General features: G+C 44.7%; 1 long non-coding RNA gene across 1 annotated transcript in view; it reads left to right on the forward strand.

The window, feature by feature from the left end:
• The first annotated feature begins 1,095 nt into the window (after window positions 1–1,095).
• The window catches only part of LOC137517781 (uncharacterized), a 100,929-nt gene continuing 81,615 nt past the window's right edge, over window positions 1,096–20,409 (forward strand). Inside the window, exons 1-2 of the long non-coding RNA XR_011020664.1 lie at window positions 1,096–1,150; window positions 8,512–8,596. This is a non-coding gene — a long non-coding RNA (uncharacterized lncRNA). The remainder of the gene's footprint in view (window positions 1,151–8,511; window positions 8,597–20,409) is intronic.

Here is a 20,409-nt window from a genome sequence, read left to right on the forward strand (position 1 = left end):
CCCACATCTTAAGAGGAGCACAGCCCCTACTGACAAGCCCTTGTCAGTTTTCTTTGGGGAGTCCACGATCAGCAATGGGGGAAAAGAGGATGGCGTGGGAAGCCTCTACAAGATCCAGGGGCTTCCCTATGTTTTTTTGTACCTGAGGTTCACCTCGGGTACACTTTTAACATGGCCATTGATTAGTCATCACGCAAGTTTCCACAAGTTTCCACAAAGGCTTTAAGTAGCCAGTTCTACATCTACTGACCTGACTGGCCAGTAGCTCTGACCAGTGAACACCTGTGTCTTTTTTTTCCTCATGGTGGCCAGTCACCTTTATTTATTACCAAGGGTGTAACTACAAATCATGCCCCCCCCCCCGAAAAACTTTTATGCCCCCCCCCCAATGTTCCCACCCTCTCCTATGCTTGGTGGGCAATGCCTGGGGGCACATCTTGCAATGGGCGTAAAACAAGTGTGGGTATCACAATCTCCATATACATAACAAGTGTAGCAACCAAAATTCCTGGTCTGAAGGATGGACCCTTTTATCTGAAGTAGTGAAGTAGTCGGGGCCCCCCTACAGCTCTGGTTCCTCCTGCGGTCACAGGGCCTGCTCCCTTGTAGTTACGCTCATGTTAGTGACCACTTAAAAATTCCCTGTATAGTATTTGTTTTGCTTTTTGCACAGCAGTCTTGAATATGCTCAGGCAGGTGCCCACTGGCAATTCTCCTTCCAAAAAAGAAATAGTTCATTTGTACTTTTTCATAAGTTTAAATGAAATGTTACTGAAGCGTTATGATTAATATTTCCCAATCTAAAAATAGAGCTCCACAAGGCCTGAAGGTCATGATAACAAAGAGACCAAATAGCTCTCATAATTATCTGTGTAACGCTACCCTGCAGGATCATCCCATTGTTATGTTCAAATCATCTTTATGAATACTAATTTGCTGCAGTCTATATAGAGCCAGGAATACATGGAAAATGTCTGACACAAATAAAGTTGGCAACGAATAAAGTATTTAAAATGTTCAGCATTTGGTTTGTTACCCCTCGTGTATTTATAGCACAATATCGGTATCCAGCCCTGTGGACATTTTGCTGGCATTGCCCGCTGTAATCCCTTCCATAGCTGTGGGGCTGAGATTAGATCTATAACACAAGGTAATGTTTCTCTAAAGCAAAGCCATATGCTTTCTCAGAACTAGGAATCTTCTGTCGTTATTTACTACTCATATGAAATATATGGATTACCAGGGACAAATCGTGCTTAGCTGATGGAATTCAGACATGGGTTTTAGCCTCATTAATGATTTAGAACCCAGCTGTCATGACTATCGAGGTTGCCATGCAAAAACAATACTTCCATAAAAAAATCATGGGGATCTCAAATATATCCAATTAACCTGATAGCAAGTGGCTAGTGTTAATAATAGATATCATTTGCATGGACTTTTTTGTATACCTGCATAAGCTCACAGTTGTACAGGTGTTTTCAAGTGTTTGTGTTTATTGTTTGGTTGTTAGCATTTTAAAATTGTTAATCCACCTGAAAAGTGATATATATGTATCCTATATAATAACCACTGTGTCGCTGGGTCCTCCTGTGTCCCTGGGTCCATGCGTTGTGCCTGGTGCGCATGCGCGGCACGCGGAATGACTTTGGGCAGCACAGCAGCACAGGAGGACGGGCGCAGGAGGGCGGGCGTGTGCACGGGCATCGTGGGTGGAGGGTACAGAGGCCTAGTGCCCGTTTTTTAATGGGTGGGCCTTTTGTGTAGTGTAAATATATATATATATATATATATATATATATATATATATATATATATATATATATATTGTATACACAATTATTATTTGTTATTTGTATTACTATTTAGTATTTATATAGCGCCGACATCTTTCACAGTGCTGTACAGAGTATATGGTCTTGTCACTAACTGTGCCTCAGAGGGGCTCACAATCTAAGCCCTACCATAGTCATATGTTTGTTTATGTATCAGAATCATTTATTTCGCCAAGTACAACGGGTTTGTCTTTGGCTCATACAGGGTCGATGATGGTACAAACACATACACGTGATGGTTAAACACATACAATCAGGTACAGTATAGTACATAAGTAAAAGTATATATATATATATATATATATATATATATATATATATATATATGGCACATAACTATAGTGAAGGATGCGTGGGGAGGTCTGGAGTGCTATGTGAGGGGAGCAGCCACATCTACCTACGGCGCTCACTCTGCTATGCAGCAGTTCCAGTGTGTCCTGGAAAAGAGTGAATAGAGCACAGGTGTTGAACTCCAGGCCTGGAGGGCCAGATCCACGCCAGTGTTTAGGATGGACTGAGAAAGAGAGGAATGTGTTCTACCTGATGAACCACACCTTTCCTGATTCAGACCCAGCAATTCATTTGAGCGGTGTCAAAAATGTGTGAGGATCTCGGCCCTCGCGGGACCGGTTTGACATCCCTGGAATAGAGAAAGAGAGAGAGAGAAAGAATAGCTAAAAGAGAGAATGAGGAAAGAAAGAGAGAGAAAAACAAAGCAAGAGGAGAGAGACAAAGGCAGAGAGTCACTCTAGGGCTGCAGATTGATGTACCCCTGCGTACAGTCAGATAATCAGTCCGAAACCATGTGCTCCCAGCCGAACTGTGGGGATCACTGAGGGGAGTACCCTTAAGCATAGCCCTGGCTTACTGTCCAATCTGAGTTGGTCAGGTCCAGAATCCATTAGATGGTGATTGCAGGCAGAGGGGGCCCAGAGCTCCTGGGAGCAAAGTACACAGAGCCAGATCTGGTGGAGGAAAAACTAGACCTTTCAGCACTTACGGAGATCCAGGGCTGCTGTGTGGGCTGGTCTGATTGGCCTGGTGGATGAGATCAGAGTATGTATCGTGTAGTATCGTGTAGTGTATATATCGTAGTCTAGGGCCAATTTGGGGGGAAGGCAATTAACCTATCTGTATGTTTTTGGGATGTGGGAAGAAACTGGAGTACCTGGAGGAAACTCACACAAACACCGGTAGAACATTCAAACTCCATGCAGTGCCCTGCCCCTACAGTCCCATTGGCTATTTCCTTTGTATGGCAGAGATATGTGAGGTCCATTCTGCTGTGAAGAAGGCTTACTACTGGTAGTAGGAGACTGCATCATTGAAGTTACTGGATACACCCCTTTTTGACATGGAAACTTAAGTTCTTCTACAGCCTGGGCTTCTTAGTCCACCATTATTAGTACCCCGAAAGGTTTACAAAATTCACCAGGACACGTTTGTTTCAATTGTCACCATAGTCGGATTTCAGGCAAGGCCACAAAGGCCATGGCCTAGGGCACCATGAACCAAGGGGCGGGCTGGCACACGCATGCATAAAGCTGGCAAACATGTGACCCGCAGCAGTCGGGCAAGTACCTGGGACTCTTTGAGTCCAACTCCGCCCTCCATCCAGCTCCAACCTATCAGAGCAGAAAGCATCGATTTGGCCTATAAATGGAATAAAAATTATAACCATTAAGATCAATTTGATGTAATCGATTAAAAAAAAAGATTGAGAAAACGATTGATTGAGAAACGAAAGTCATTTGTAGTTAATTGGCACCCTCAACACTGTCCTATCCAATCAATCGGAAGGTTGATCGCTCAGTAAAATTACATTGTTAATAAGCATCTTTAAATACCTTAATTACTGGGACTAATAAAAACGTGTCTGAGGTAGGGGGGTTGCTGTTTGTCAGGGGGCGGCTGGTGATAGCGGCCTTGGGCGATAAAAAGTACAAATCCAGCCCCGGTTGTCACGATAGCATGCTGGATAGTGAGTACAAGCTCTGTAGTCCCCACTATAGTCCTTATCTGGGCGGTTGAGAGCCATGCCATTTGTGTTGGTGGTCAACAAAAATTTTGTAAAATAAAGAATTAAAAAAATGGTGAAAACGGTCTGTTCCATACATACTGTAACTTTGTTCATCATCGTGAGAGTACAAACCTTCAGTGTCTTCTGGCTCACAGAATAAAGGACTTTCAGTGGCGTACTATTCTTTGGGACAAATTTGCCAATTACTTTGTAACTTCAGAAGGAAAGGTTCCCTAGAAGAACTCCATGGTCTATACAGTGCTGCAATGTGGCCCCCCGATCATAATTTCGATTGATATCCAGTTGACATTGATTAAAATGATCGATTCGGCATGGTGGAAAGATCTTGCTCAAATGGGCGTGTTTGGGTGCTTGACAGTAGTGGCGTTCAATATCACGACATCTAAAAGAACCCCGACTAGTCTCCACCAATGTGTAATGTGTACCCCCGGAGCACTTGACGAATGTGGAAGCGGTGCTTAAGCTTACTTGTCCTCCACTGGAGCACCTCATCCAGTGCCCATCTCTTCTTTCTATAATGCATGAGGTTTAACAAGTGGACCCTCCTTTTCCTAGGTGAAATTGGTATTAGTATTGGCATAGTATTGGTAATTAGTATGGTACCTCTTACCCATTTCCACAAAAGTAAAAAAAACAAAAAACTACGATGAATTTTTTTTTATTATTCTTAATTAATTTTAAAGCGGACCTGAACTCAATACTTCCTCTCTGCTCTAAAATATAAACAGCAGCAAAATAACCTTTAAAGAAAAACATTTCTTTGTTACTGCTGATACAACTCCTGCAATAAATATGCAGTGTGTCTACTTTCTGTTTTCATGGAAGCAGACATAGGGTTAACATCCTGTGTTTATAAATTAGCTGCTCTGCCGAAGTAGCCAGGTGACACAGCTGAGAGATCAAATTACACTTGTGATTAGTCATAGATGAGGGGAAATTTAGACAGGCTAAACTCTGTAAATACATTGGGGGTGCATTTCTCTAAGTTTTCCTTCTGCCTTATCCAAGACTTCAGGTCCACTTTAAAGAAAACCTGAACTGAAAATTGAAAGTCAAAATAAGCATACACAAGTCATACTTACCTTCCATGTAGTCTACTCCTTAGTGTCTTTCTCCTGTCCCGCGTCCTGTTTGTTCACTGTGATCAAGGGAATTTTCCGTCCTCCATTTTGAAAATAGCCATTACCCATAACAGCTTTCTGGTCAGCACACAGTTAAACTGTAACATCGCCCACTTGAGCCATAGGGAAACATGGACATTACCTGGTACATCCGTTTTCCTCTCAGCTATAACTGACAGCAACTGATATTTTACTGACAGCAACTGATGTATTTCAGATCTGACAAAATATTGTCAGAACTTGAAGGGATTATTGTCAGAAGAAAATGGTGAGCTTCTGAGAGGAACCGATGGCAAGGCAACTATGTAATGTTCATTTGAAGTTACCTTATGTGTTTATTTTAAATATTTTTACTCAGTACAGGTTCTCTTTAAATACTTTAATTAGAGAGGCGCGCTGATACACCTGCACAATAGTCCGCGACCAAAGCGGTGGTCGGCGATCTTTGGGAGGGACTAGCGGCGCACACTGGAGGGCAGCGGAACTACACAGAGGGGCCAGATAGACTGCAAGGAGCTGGAAGAAGCCCCTGGGAAGTAGATCCAAGCTTCAACATTTTATCTTGGATGTCCTTAAAGAGAACCTGTACTGAGTAAAATTATTTAAAATAAACACATGAGGTAACTTCAAATGAACATTACATAGTTACCTTGCCATCAGTGCCTCTCAGAAGCCCACCATTTTCTTCTTACAGTGATCCCTACTAGTTCTGACAACATTTTGTCAGAACTGAAATATATCAGTTGCTGTCAGTTATATATCAGTTGCTGTCAGTTACAGCTGAGAGGAGAACTGATGTGTCCATGTTTCTCTATAGCTCAAGTGGGTGATGTTACAGTTTAACTGTGTGCTGACCAGAAAGCTGTTATGGTGTAATGGCTATTTTCAAAATGGAGGACGGAGAATTCCATTGATCACAGTGGACAAACAAGATGCAGGAGAGGAAAATAGATTGAGGAGTAGACTACACAGGAGGTAAGTATGACTTGTGTATGTTTATTTTGACTTTTAATTTTCAGTTCAGGTTTTCTTTAAAGAAGAAGCACATGCCTATACACATGTACTGGAAGAACAGCAGCTTGCATAAGGCTGCTGTGAGCATGGGAATGCTGAAACTGAGTGGAAAGGGTTAACAAGGATTTGGTACTGGCAGTCTTTTTTCTATTTACAGATACAAGTGTCAGCTTACCTCACCTCAGGGAGCTGTCGTCAAGCAGGTGTTGAGCTGTGAGCCTATCAGCTGCAGCTGGAAGGTGATTGGTCGCAGCGCTTCCCTCCAGGATTGAAGGAGCCAATCAGAAGAAGGATACAGGTCAATAAAAACTGTTCCTGTCAGAGAAGGGTCACACTCAAGGAGCGAGCTGAGCAGCTGCCCGCCCGCCCGCCCTCCCTTTTGTTTTCTTAAAGTTGGTGCTGTCGCGGGCCTTGTAGAACGAGGGGGGAGATTATGGACTTTAAAAGGACTTTGTGGTGGGATTGAGTTGGGTCCACTGACCATCAATCCCGGTTTTCCTGGTTTATGTTTTGGTGTTTTGGTAAATGGTGGTTTAATAAAGTTGTCTGGTTTGGGTTGTTAATAAAGGAAAAAAATTTCCCAAGTTTAAAGTAATCCAATCCCTCCCCCGTTAACAAATAAAGAGGCCGCGGCCTGTTAAACGCCTATTGGAGTATGAGTTATTCTTTAATTTATATGTTGATGTAAGTTATGTTATTTCAATGAAATGTTGAATGCATTCCCATGGTTATATTAGAAAGTGTGTATATGTATAAAAACTTTAGGTGCCCTATATAGATAATAGCTGACCTAAGCCCATTTAAAAACAGGCTCTAGGTCTGTCACCGCATGTCACTGCACTTGCGTCTGCCACGCGCGCACCCGTCACGCTGCCCACCCGTTGGCCCTGTCCGCCCCTTGAAGATGCACGTCACTCCCCCTCAGTGTCTCTGCGCACATGCGCAGTTCGTTATGAGCAGGGACACACACACACACAGGGACACACACGGACGCAGAGACACTTGGATATTATTATATAGGATAGGGCGAGAGAGGCTCCAGCCTCAGGGCGCAGTGTAGGAGGGGGCACACAACTCACTCAGCTATCATTCCCCAATTGTGTTTGAAGCAGAGAGAAATAAGAAAAGGGTATACATGGCAGTGACTGTAAGCCAGATCACTAGAGATTAAGGTGTTGGGGACCCTGGGGTGCCTCCAATGCTGGGAATACACGGGTCGATTTTGCCGGTCGATTCCACGCCCGATTCTGCGGGCGATTCTCTTATCCTCCATGCAGAATCGAGCATGGAAACAATCGGGCGCGAGATCGGACATGTCGGAAATTATCTATCAAGCCATCTAAATGGCTCAGAATCGACCGGTGTATTCCCAGCATCAGTCTATTAGCAATCAGTGTGTGACGGCTGGGGCGGGAGGGATGGGGGGGTGGGGGGCGCACTTTGGTGTCTCAGCCTTGTGTGCTGGAGGACCTTGTCCTGGCTTTGGCTTGATGAATGTGTAAATTTTAATTTCATTGAATATACAAATGATTTTACAATTTAGTATTGCAACAGAATGTTGTAACTAGGGATGGACTGGGTCAGGGCCGGGCCGAGGCATAGGCTGGAGAGGCTCCAGCCTCAGGGCGCAGTGTAGGAGGGGGCACAGAATTCATTCAGCTGTCATTCCTAATTGTGTTTGAAGCAGAGAGAAATAAGAAAAGAGGATACATGGCAGTGACTGCAAGCCAGATAACTAGATATTAAGGTGTTGGGGAGGTTGTGGGCCCTGTGGCCCTCCTAGTCTAACAGCAATCAGTGAGTGACAGCTGTGGTGGGAGGGGTGGAGGGGCGCGCTTTGGTGTCTCAGCCTTGGGTGCTGGAGGACCTTGTCCCTGCTCTGGACTGGGTGCTCAACTTTGAAGGGATATTACCTTGTGGATGCTGCAATGAGACAAGGTCATGCGTAAATCACCTTCTATCTTCACCGACCACCTCGGTCCAGACCGCCAGGAGTAAAGGTGCGACTGCGTCATTCCAAGGCCATTTGTCTGTTGACAATTCTACAACTTGTCATTGTTTGCCTTTTGTCTCCATTATCAACCCCACCACAACCTTCATTTCCAAATGAAAAAGACAGCAGAGATCGATGGGGCTTTTGTTTTATTTTAACGGGACTTCTCCTAAGGATTGCTTCTGTATGGCAATCTGCTAATCGCTAGATACATTTTCCATTTAGATAGCGGCTCGTCCTTTGTTATACGCTTCTTCTCTATTCTACTTTTAATGAAATGTGCAGGAAATGTCGTCTTTCTTGTACATTTGATCTGAGCTTCAGTTTAAATAATTCAGGCGGTTTAAGTCTTGAAGGGGCTACAGAGGATAAATCACAAAGACTGTGTGCTCCTGCCTGTAATAACGCTTTATCGAAAAACTTTCATCTGAAAATTGCTTTATTGTTCAAGCTAAATCCTCTTTTCCCTTCATCGTTTTTTTTTCCGTTTCTTTCCATTTTTACTAGGTTAATGAAAATCATCTCCATGTTTCGCTTAATATGAAATGATGTTTCCTGCCGCTGAAATAAACTCTGTCTGATCCACATTCAGGTACCATAATCTCTATAAAACATGAACACACAAGTAATCTGCAGTCGGTTCAGATTAGATTATGACCAGTAAGTCATTTGTTGGATAGGAGAGTAAATGAAATAAAGCTGTGTATGTTGCGGGGGTGACTAAGTACGATGGGATTTTATAGAAAGATAATTACCAAGTCACAAACGTTCCCCTCTTATTTCAAAGTTAAACTATAGAGACCATGGCCGGTTCTAGACTTTTTGCTGCCTGAGGAAAACTTGTGAGGATCCCCCCCTTTCCCAATGTTGAATGATCACACAGCACCTGACAATTTGCACGACACGTTATACAGTAGCTGCGGTGGTGCGAGTTTTGTTATGTAATGCTATTATGGCATGTAATATTTCTGTTTTATTTAATGCTTTCAGTCAGCAAGAGAGCATATGCAATAGCCTGAGCAGGGGTGTCTCTAGTAGAGATGGCCCGAACGGTTCCAGGCGAACTTCCGGTGGCTCGCGTTCGACATGTAACGCAAACTTTTCCGGAAGTTCGGTTCGCCCCCATAGTGCGCCATTAGGTTCAACTTTGACCCTCTACATCACGGTCAGCAGGCACAATGTAGCCAATTAGGCTACACTATCTCCTGGAGCCACTCCACCCCTTATAAAAGGCAGGCAGCACTGGCCATTACACTCACTCGTATACCTGCAGTAAATAGTGAAGGGACAGCTGCTGGCAGACTCTAATAGGGAAAGATTAGTTAGGCTCTTGTAGGCTTGTTAGCTTGCTCCTGGCTGATTGTTACTGCTAAAATAGCACCCATCAACAGCTCTTTTAAGAGTTAATGTTCTCCTGATGTGTTTTTTTTTTGTGTTGCCCACTGACACTGCATTATACAGCCCTATCTGTTGCAGCTGGACCTTGGTAATTGCTATTACTGTGCCAGCCAGGCCTTGCCTAACTATCTGTACTGGGATGCCTACCTATGCCTACCTAACTACTGCGGCACCTACTTACCTATACAGGGACACCTACCTATGCCTACCTACCTACCTACCTATACTAGGGCACCTACCTATGCCTACCTAACTATACTGGGTCTCCTACCTATGCCTAGCTAACTACTGGGGCACCTACCTATGCCTATCTACCTATACTGGGACACCTACCTATGCCTACCTACCTATATTGGGACTCTTACCTAAGCGTAGCTAACTACTGGGGCACCTACCTATGCCTATCTACCTATACTGGGACACCTACCTATGCCTACCTCCCTTTACTGGGACTCCTACCTATGCCTAGCTAACTACTGGGGCACCTACCTATACCTATCTACCTATACTAGGACACCTACCTGTGCCTACCTACCTATACTGGGGCACCTACCTATGCCTACCTACATACAAGAAGATAATAAGGCCGTTGCTTCATTGTGGACAGACCAAATTTGATCAGCTGGACAGTCACTGTTGTTCTATCATTGAGCTACCACAGCCCGGCGACCATATGGGCTTGAAAACCGCCACGGCCTGCACTCTCGCCATGGTGCACACCAGTTCAGCATGGCCGTCACTACGCAAACAGCTGTTTGCGGTGCATTACACAGTGCGTTTGGTGTGTCAGTGTGAAGCAGTAGAAAATCACAGCAGCACGTCTGGTGTTTCTTTCAATGTGGCCACCTGTTCGCGGACCTAGATCAAAGAGATAGGCACATAGCGTGTAATCCTCAAGCACTGGTAAACCCTGTGTCGACAACACACACTGTGCAAAGGGGAAACTAATGCCACATGCAGGATGGGGGTCACACTCCCCCCCACAGTTCCCTGCTCACCAAAAGTCTGCTTGATTTCAGGCACATCAATATTTTACAGCAGCGTGGCTACAAGAAAGCATAAAGACATCTGCCTCTCATGGCATAAAATCTTCTTTTTATATGGCAAAAGCCCCATAAAATTAGTTGCGTACCAGATAAAAAATAATCACAGGCATATCTCACATATCCGCATAACGCCTTCCAGGCTTCCCCGCCGTGGCGCTGGTAACTTCCGTCCAGTGTGATGTCTGCAAAGCGTGCGTGTCCAAAGGCTCCGCCCAACGCGTTTTGTCACTCAAGGGGCGTGACTCATCAGGGGCAGATTTTTCCCCTGGACTTTTGGCGTCTATTCCACTCATCCATGCCCCCCTCCAGGTGTTAGACCCCTTGAAACATCTTTTCCACCACTTTTGTGGCCAGCATAAGTGTTTCTATTCTTCAAAGTTCGCCTCCCCAATGAAATCTATTGCAATTTGTGAAAGTTCCTTTCGCGGAAGTTCGCGAACCGAAAATCGGAGGTTCGGGCCATCTCTAGTCTTTAAAAGGAACCTAAAGTGACAGTAAGGTTCCCAGTTTAACTTACCTGGGGCTTCTTCTAGACCCCCTGTAGTCATCCTTACCCCACACTGTCATTCTGCTCTTCTCCCTTCAGCAGCAGTGCCCCTGTGAAATTTGGCTGTTGTGGGCTACTGCTTATGCCTGGCCATGGCTGTGTGCCTCCTCAATCATGCTGCCATTCTTTCTAATTGCACAAGCGAAGAACACTTTTGAGCATAGGAGTGCAATCCAGCCAGAGCCTGGCCGAGGCTGTGCATGCAGTTTTCAGAGGAGACAGCTGCTGAATGGAATGAGGCGGAAAGACAAAAAGGGACCAGGATGACTAGATGGAGCTGGAAGAAGTCCCTGGTAAGTTAAACTGGACACCTTATGTGTGTGCATTATAAGACAGGCAGGGGAAACAGACACTTCAAATCATTAGGCTGAGATTGTTCCTTCCTCCACTGCCTGGATGACCAGCTCCAGCAGCGCACAACTACAAGACCTCTGACCTAATGACCTCCAAGCAACTTTAGGTGGCAGAGACAGCCTGCTGAGTGATAAAGATCAAAGGGAGAGATGTATCGTGAGCACAGAGGTGAAGGCACAGGACAGACAGAGGTGACTAGTCCTGTTACTTGCAGCGGAGACAAAGCAGAAGATCAGCAGCTGTCAGCTCAGACTACTCTTCTTTATTGCTCTGGCACCCGGGGAGGCTACTGACCGGCGCACAGCGCTCTGCCGTCATAGAGATGGCAGAGAGAGCAGCCTGTGGCGGGAACAGAGCGGCGTGCCCGGCAGGAGCGACGGACTATTGCGGCGATTCTTCGGTATGCGCGTTTTAGCATACCAGCAGCCTCTGGTCCTTAAGGAGGCAGAAGATGTTTTTAATGTGATGTGTTTAATTCACACTTGAGACTAAAAATGTTGAGATTCATGGAACAGACCATAATGGAGAGAGCATCTGATCTGCGTGCTCATTCCACTGACCTAAGTATTGGAGTCAGAGCATCAACTCAGAAGCCAATTAGCTTTTTTTTAATTATAAAATGAAGACAGGCCCGGCCCGCTCATGAGGCGGTGTGAAACTTTTTCCTCAGGCGGCAAATTTCCAGGGGCGGCACCCGCCCGTCCGTGGGTGCGGGGAGCCGGCCGCCAAGCTGGAGGGGTAGCTGGCAGGACGGGGGTATTGGGCCTAGCGGCGGGGAGGGGGGTCGGACCCCCCCCCCTCCCTCGCCTGGGTCCCCCGATCTGCGCTCCCCTCCAGCCTTAAATCGAAGCAGCCGCTATTTGTAAGAGGCACGGGCGGGGAGGACTCACCTCTTCCTCGTTCCAGCATGCGCTCCACTGACGTCACTTCCTGCAACGCTGCAGGAAGTGACGTCAGTGGAGTGCACGCTGGGAAAAGGTGAGTCCTGAGTCCTCCCCGCCCGTGCCTCTTACAAATAGCGGCTGCTTCGATTTAAGGCTGGAGGGGAGCGCAGATCGGGGGACCCAGGCGAGGGAGGGGGGCGGCGGTGGCGACAATTTTTTCAAAATTTGCCTCAGGCGGCAAAAAGTCTAGGGCCGGCCCTGAATGAAGATGGCAACCTCCATATTCCACTCACTTTAAGTTCTCTTTAAAACCAGGACAGCCTGCCTGAATTAATTAAAAAATAAACATTCTCATTGTGACTGCTGCACATAACTTGTACCGTCACACAACTGTTAGACCCCTAATAAATTTATTTTTCTACTAAGTTTTCTCCTAGGTGATATTTTTCACACCTTATCATAAAATACCGGCAAGCAAGAAAATTCTCTGAATAATTATATCAGTACTTTATTTTTTTTACTTACACTTTTTCAATTGCAGAGTGCTGCAAAAATTATTTTAAACATAGGCGGAAACATCATCTCATAGGAGAAAACTGGCAAAAAGTGAATTGAATAAAGACCCATGTCTACTAACCTATCAGCAATACACTTTAAAGAGAACCCGAGGTGGGTTCTAAGAATCCCATTAGCATACAGAGGCTGGGTCTGCATATAATACCCAGCCTCTGTTGCTATACCGTCTCCCCCAGTCTCCCCTGCGCTCTGCTATGCCCCATAAATCAATCACCATGCTGGCAACGGCTGTTTACATGTGAAGTGTCAGTCTGCCGCTCCCCCGCCTCCTCCATAGCGCCGGTCCCCGCCTGTGTCCCTTCCCTCCCCGCTGATTGGAGGGAAGGGACGCGGGCGAAGACCGGCGCTATGGAGGAGGCGGGGGAGCGGCAGACTGACACTTCACATGTAAACAGCCAGCTGGCGACCCGCTGCGTGTCGCCAGCACGGCAATTGATTTATGGGGAACAGCAGAGCGCAGAGGGGGGCTGGGGGGAAAACAGTATAGCAACAGAGGCTGGGTATTATATGCAGACCCAGCCTCTGTATGCTATTTGCATTCTTAGAACCCACCTCGGGTTCTCTTTAAGTTCTGACAGGTCCCAGACAAGTGTTGCAATATTTTGCCATCTGATTGTAAACGTTTTAAAACCTCCATTATAGGTTTACTACCATGATCTAATGTCCTTGATCTCACTAAAACCTTAACAAATGAACCCCTTACATTTCTAAACTCAAGCCATTAATGCAATATTTAGTGGTATACAACATAACATGACCGGAAAGGTAATTTTTCTCAAATCTACCATGCCCAGAGTGTCCACTAGATGGAACCCTTACTTCCAAAGTGATAATTGTTACGTGATGGGAGTAGCATTGCAATGATTCCCTCCTGATTAGGCTAAACACTGTAGGTTGTTTGATCAACTCCTTCAATCTGCATGTGGAAGAGGAGACAGCTGCTTATAACATTCAAAGCTGAGCTCAGTAAATATCAGTGTTTGATTGTATCCCACACTTGATTCAAAACCATCTTTTGCATATTTTAGTTTATCAAATCTTCGCTGTTTTAATGTATTTGTTTAGGAATTACTGAGTAGTAAGAAAATCTTTTGCTGCGGATTTTGCATTAAAATATCTTATTTATCTCGGCCAGGGCTGGGCAAACTTTATGTGGCCCGGGGTGCAGGCTATAGACCGGGGCCACATTCCTAACATATTTTCCCTCCTCCCTCCCTCCCTGCAGAGTTGCGATCAAGGTGAAAGGGAGAAAGGGAATGGTTAACTCACCTAATCGCCTCTCCCAGCATTGGTTCTCCATGACAACAGCGGTATCATGGGCGTCAGGACGTGCCAGCGTATTACCGGACGCTTTTGCCATAGAGAACCAATGCTGGAAATGTCAATTAGGTGAGTTAACCATTCTCTTTCCCCTCACTCGCAACTCTGCAGGGAGGGAGGGAGGGAGGAGAGGAACTGGGCCGTCCAGCAACGGCCCAATTTACAACACATGCCCAGCACTGATCTAAGAATTCCGTATAAAAAAAAAACAAGGTAGACTTTTGTATTCAGAAAGAGATTTCCTTTAATTAGGGGAGCCCGAGATGTCCAACGCCTTCCAGGTTAATAGGTATAGAGGTTCAATGTTGACCCTATTCCTATTTTGTGTGAAAAATAAAATAATAAACTTTATTACAGGAACAAATACTGTTTTCAATCTGTCACTTCTTTCTTCTTTTACTTTTTTTCTTCTATCTATTCCTTTAAATTCTGATTATTATTATTGATGATTGGCTGCCTGCCAGGGCTCCGCTATGGTTCAGGTTTTCAATCAATGAGAATCCTCCCTAAAGAGGATTCTCATTGGTCCACTAAATTCAATGAAAATCCTCCTCAGCAAAGATTCTCATTAGAGATGGGCCGAACTATTCGCCAGGCGAATAGTTTGCAGCAAACAACAGGTGTTCGCATTCACCCCCTCAGGCGAACACATGCAGTGATCAACCCACCCCCTATATATTATAATAGAACCAAACTTTGACTCCTCACCCCAGAGTCAACAGACACATGGAAGGTAATCAGCTATCCCTCCCACCTGGACCGCCCCCCACCTATCAGAAGGCCAGCAGCCATTTTGCAGTCTGTGTTTGGCTTCTGTGCTAGGCAGATCATGGACAGTGTGGTGAGGTCAGGGAGAGCGTTAGGTAGGCCTGTGTTCTGTGTCCTCAGTGCAGATTCTTGCTGCTACCACATTGTCCTGAACAGCAAAGTCTTTCTTAGGGCTGTTACATTGTTTTTCTTGCTATTGCATTGCTGCTCTGTGTCCAGTGCACAAGTTAGCTGTTGGAGACAGATCTGCTGCTCTTAGTAGTGCACCGACCATAACCCAATAATCCTTCACCACCACTACTTGCATCTAGTATCCACTACTGCCCCCTGTATAAGGCCTCAGTGCAGAATCAGTGTTTTTTGGTAACTAAACTCTCATTGAATTACCTCAGCCTGACCATGGAGGCTGAAAAACTGTGATCACTTGCACTCCACTCCTCCTTTACACACCACTACACAAACATTCCCGCCAAGAGGACTAACATTTATGTCCTGGAGGTGTCAACTAGTAAAAACAAAGATATGCACACCTGACGAAATCACTAAAGGTCTTTGTGGTTGTTTGCGGACTGATGTGCTTTAAACGCGGCATTTGGTCTGTCAGTGTGAAGCAGGCATAACCCTTACACTACCTGATGGACTGTACACATGCCGGACGTTTTAAAGCACTTTATTACACCAATTTAGGAATGTAATTGAATTCTGCCCTTTAGAGATAAAAACATGACTCAGCGTAAATGAGGTAATATTTGTCGGGACTTTTGCCATGGATTCCCCTCCGACATGCCACTACCCATGTGTTGGGCCTCTTGAAATAACTTTTCCATCACTTTTGTGACCAGAAACAGTCCCTGTAGGTTTTAGAATTTGCCTGCCCATTGAAGTCTATGGAGATTCGCCGGTTCGCAAATTTTTGCAGAGGTTTGTGTTCATGAATCTTAAATTTGGTGTTCGGCCCATCTCTACTTTTCATTTGCTGAAAGCCTAAACCAATGGGGAGCCCTGTGGGAGGCTCAATGATGCTTAGGCGGGACTTCCTGGCTAGCATAGAGAGATGCAAAGAAGAATATTTGTGGCGTGTGGTCCTGGCTGCCAACAGAAGAGCAGAGTGTGTCCCATTGGTCAGCAGAGGACTGGCATGTGTCAGCGATGGAGTGACAAGTGAGAATTTTTTTATTTATTTTTTAAATCTGTGTGCACTAAATAGATGAGCATCTGGGGTATCCTTGGTAGAGAAGTAAAGAAGGCTCCCAGATACCCAAAGAAGCTGACGAGACAGGGGTGATCGCTTATGTTTGACAAGAAGCAATTCTTTCCCGGGGAGGAGGGTGATAAATTTAGTTGCATAGGGCAAAAGAACTCACTGGGTAATTACATCACCCAATCAAATTCTTAGTTAGACTCTGCACTTGTGGGAATTTTGATTTGAAAATGAATTAGAATTGTTCTTTTATGCATCAGCTGAATAAATGACTACATTATGCATCAGCCAAAAATAAGACTCCACTGGGAAAATGAAAATCAATGGCGATGTCTTTATTGATCAAAGACTTTGCCAGCTAAATTCTTAGGCTGTTACAAACTTGTACTGCATCCATGTCACTCTTAACTACAAAGTTCTAAAAGATAAGTGATGGCTTATATAATTCCACCTTCTTCACTGCACTCTCCCCTGCTGTTCTGCTGGGTCTTTAGTGATGTGATTGTTCATGCTGCTATCAGTCTCCCATCCTGTCTTTCGTTTGATCTTGTCTGAGCTATTCTGTGCTCATCTCTGTCTGCTCAAGGCAGTAAGCAGCTCCACAACTTCACCTATGCATTTTTTTCAAAAAATATGTTAGCTAATTACATTATAGTGTGACGTTTTTAAATCCGTTACAAAAGTTCACATGATCACACTAGAGTCAGTTGATATAAGGGGTTACTTACAGTCCAGTGACATAACAACAAAAGCTGTTTAGGTGATACCTATAAGAGTTCTTTAAAGGGACTCCGAGCTCAGCGAAAAAAGTAAAGTTGTACTCACCAGGGTCTTTCTCCAGCCCAGTGCTGGTCGGGAGGTCCCACGCCGGCGTCCTGGCTCCTCTCCTTCACCCCGCTCCGGTATGGCTGACAGGCCGCAGCCCGGGCGACACTCGGTGGAGTGTCGGGCTGCAGCTTCCGCGTATGACGCGGATTACGTCACACGCCGGCCGCCTCGCGTCATCACGGCGGCCGGCGTGAAAGTACTGCGCATGCGCGATTAAAGCGCGCATGCGCAGTACTTTCACGCCGGCCGCCGTGATGACGCGAGGCGGCCGGCGTGTGACGTAATCCGCGTCATACGCGGAAGCTGCAGCCCGACACTCCACCGAGTGTCGCCCGGGCTGCGGCCTGTCAGCCATACCGGAGCGGGGTGAAGGAGAGGAGCCAGGACGCCGGCGTGGGACCTCCCGACCAGCACTGGGCTGGAGAAAGACCCTGGTGAGTACAACTTTACTTTTTTTGCTGAGCTCGGAGTCCCTTTAAGCTTTCAAAACTTTGTTTTATTTTCAGGCATGATGCAGAACTGGATCAGAACCACCCACCACTCATTGCATCTAGAAAACTGACCTCCCTTTCATCATAATGGATAGTCAATCTAACGGCTGGACACTGTGTCATAAGGTCATAAACAAAGTCTCAAAGTCTTGAACATGGCCCCACCCACACAAAAAAATGTCAATATAATGCATCCAACATCTGGTATGCTCAGTAAAGATTCTGTGTGTCAATGAACCCCTTCTTCATAGGTATTCATAAAGACATTTGCATAGTATGGGGCCACGTTCCAGCCCATCACCGTACACTTCAGCTGCTGAAAGAACTGATCCTCGACAAGAAAATAGTTACATTGTCGGCGCTATGTTAATACAAAATAATATTAATTACACGAAAGGACAATTGTTAAAAGATCACAAAGGAATTTGACCTGCGGCCTACTCAAATCAGATAGGATATGTTCAACAGCTTCTACAGCCCCATCATGAGTGATGGAGGTGTAGAGGCTCTCAACATCCAGGTTAACAAAGAGGGCATTTTTTGCTATGGCTGGCATATTTTGCAATTCTTGTAAAAACAAAGATGTATTTCTCAAATAACATTTACCAGCCATGACATAATATCAAGGAAAGAACTCAGAATTGATGCCTGCTAGTATTGGATGGCCCAGAGGCCTAGGTCTATTTTTGTGGATTTTGGGGCATACATAGTACGCTGGAGCAAATGTTAGGTCAATTACTGTTGGAGCTTATGATCAATGATCCCGGATTCCAATGCGATTTTCATGATGCCCTGAATCCTAATCTCAATGTCCCACAGGGGATCTCTTGGTAATCTGCAATAAGTATTGGTGTCCAACAGTAATCAATTCCCCTATAATACTCTGTGTCCATAATCACCACCACTCTCCCCTTGTACTCCTACTTGATGGTGATGGCAGTATTATCACATAATTCCTTTAATGCTTTACATTTATAAGGAGATAGGTTATGATGGACAAGATGGCCAATGTCCATCTGTGGACTCTCCAATAGTTAATTTACTTGATGTTGAACTTTGCTGACAAAATTGTCAATAATTTGACATGATGTAGGATTGAATTTGCTTTTCGAGCATATTGAGGTGTCGCTTAATTTAAGGCATTCCCATTCTTCCTGTGGATCTGAAAAGAAACGTAGCTCCTATGGGAGGCTGAAATAGTATTTCAAACAGATAGTCCTAAAGGACTTATTGAGATCAATGTCAAGGTCAACCAAATTCAGCCAATTGGTGGGGGCCATTGAGAGACCCTTTTCCAGTACTGATTGCTGCGCAGATGTTAAGGTAACCGCAGAGATGTTATCCACAGTGGTATCAACTACATTGTTCTGGATGACGCTGGTCAGGACAGGTTGGGATGCTGTCTCAGACGTTCCTATATATTCACCTCTGCACAATCTTCTGTGCAGACGATGATTGGGGAGTCTGTGGCAAAAAAAATCTGTAGCCTCCCCCCGATTTTTTGGATTATGCCTATTCTCATCAGGATGAGGGCATCCAGGTTTTCTACATCTAGGTGTCAGTCTCTGCCAAGGGTATATATAGCCAGTGGTATAGACGGACAAGTCTCTTTGGAATTTCTCCCTCTTGATGCCCTCAATGTACTTTTAATGGGCTCCAAGCATACTGGCCAGTTCTGTGACATAGTTAGCATAGTCATCTGCTGGAATACTATCAAGGAGTTTCTGTTTTAGTCCACTGATCTGTGTATCCAGCTTTGGAAGCTCCACCATTATGCCTTGTATTTTCAGGAGCATGGCATCGAAGGAGGCCTTATTCCAAATCATTCCAAATTAACATCCACGTGGAACATTTTTTAGTGCAGTGAAAATCCAGCCTAAGAATTACAAACTATTACAGATAGTGGTCTTCTTACAAATGCTCACGTTTCCCCAGAGGCAAAATGTACGGTTCTGGTTTTGTTATTATACATTTTTCTAATTACATGTTAAGCTAGCCATACAATTATAAATTTTCACCCAATGTTCCATAACAATTGATTCCTTTCTGAAAGAATCGATTCAGAAGGAAACGATTCCTACCATACACTGCTCACCATTTTCCAATAGATTCCAGCAGGGAATCTGTTGAAAATCGAATGAACTGCACAGCTGCCTTGATCAATGCACTGCAAAGCTATAGGCCATCGATCTGCCAGTGGTTGTTTTAAATCCTGTCCGATGATTGGATTTGATTTGATTTGATTGGATTTGATTTTTAGTCAAAATCGATCAAAAGTCTGTGAATCTAAAATTTTGGAGAATTGAATCCCAGTAGATGAATTGAATCTGCAAGGAATTGAATGAGAAAATTGATGTGTGTATGGCCACCTTAAACTGTTCAAAGTTGTTTTAAGCACATTAAAAACAACTAAAAACATTGTTATATGCCCAAATCAAGTAGTCCAATAGCAAAATAATTTATCTGCAGATACCAGTATATTTAATGCATGGTTCGACAAACAAATTAGACTTACACACAACCTAACGAAACGGGACCTGTGGTAAGTAGAGGGCAGCCTCAATTTAGTAACAGTAAACATGTTGGTGCCACCTACTGTCCATTTAGCATAGTAACAGCTGTTGGTGGATTTCACAAGTATGGTAGCCGCATGCGGTCACTGAAGACAATGAATTATCCAAACCTACATTATATCTGTCTAATGTTCATCATCTGTCACAGTAAGAAATGCCACTATATTTGGGGTCACTCCAAATGGATTAGGACTTATCCAATCGATATTTGTCCCTCATCTATGCGGCTTCAATATGAAATCTTCATTACATGACTTACTTTGAGTGTCACTTTAAGTAAAAATGTTTTGGACCGCAAAATAGAATTCTTCATTAAGACTTTGAAGAAACACTCTACCCATAGACATCCTGAAAAGAGTGGCATTTTGCTGACCCTACTGTTTAAGCCATCCTTACGGGCCTCTCCCATTTCTGCATAC

Source organism: Hyperolius riggenbachi, chromosome 5 (genome assembly GCF_040937935.1).
Source record: "Hyperolius riggenbachi isolate aHypRig1 chromosome 5, aHypRig1.pri, whole genome shotgun sequence".
NCBI classification, from domain to species: Eukaryota; Metazoa; Chordata; class Amphibia; order Anura; family Hyperoliidae; genus Hyperolius; species Hyperolius riggenbachi.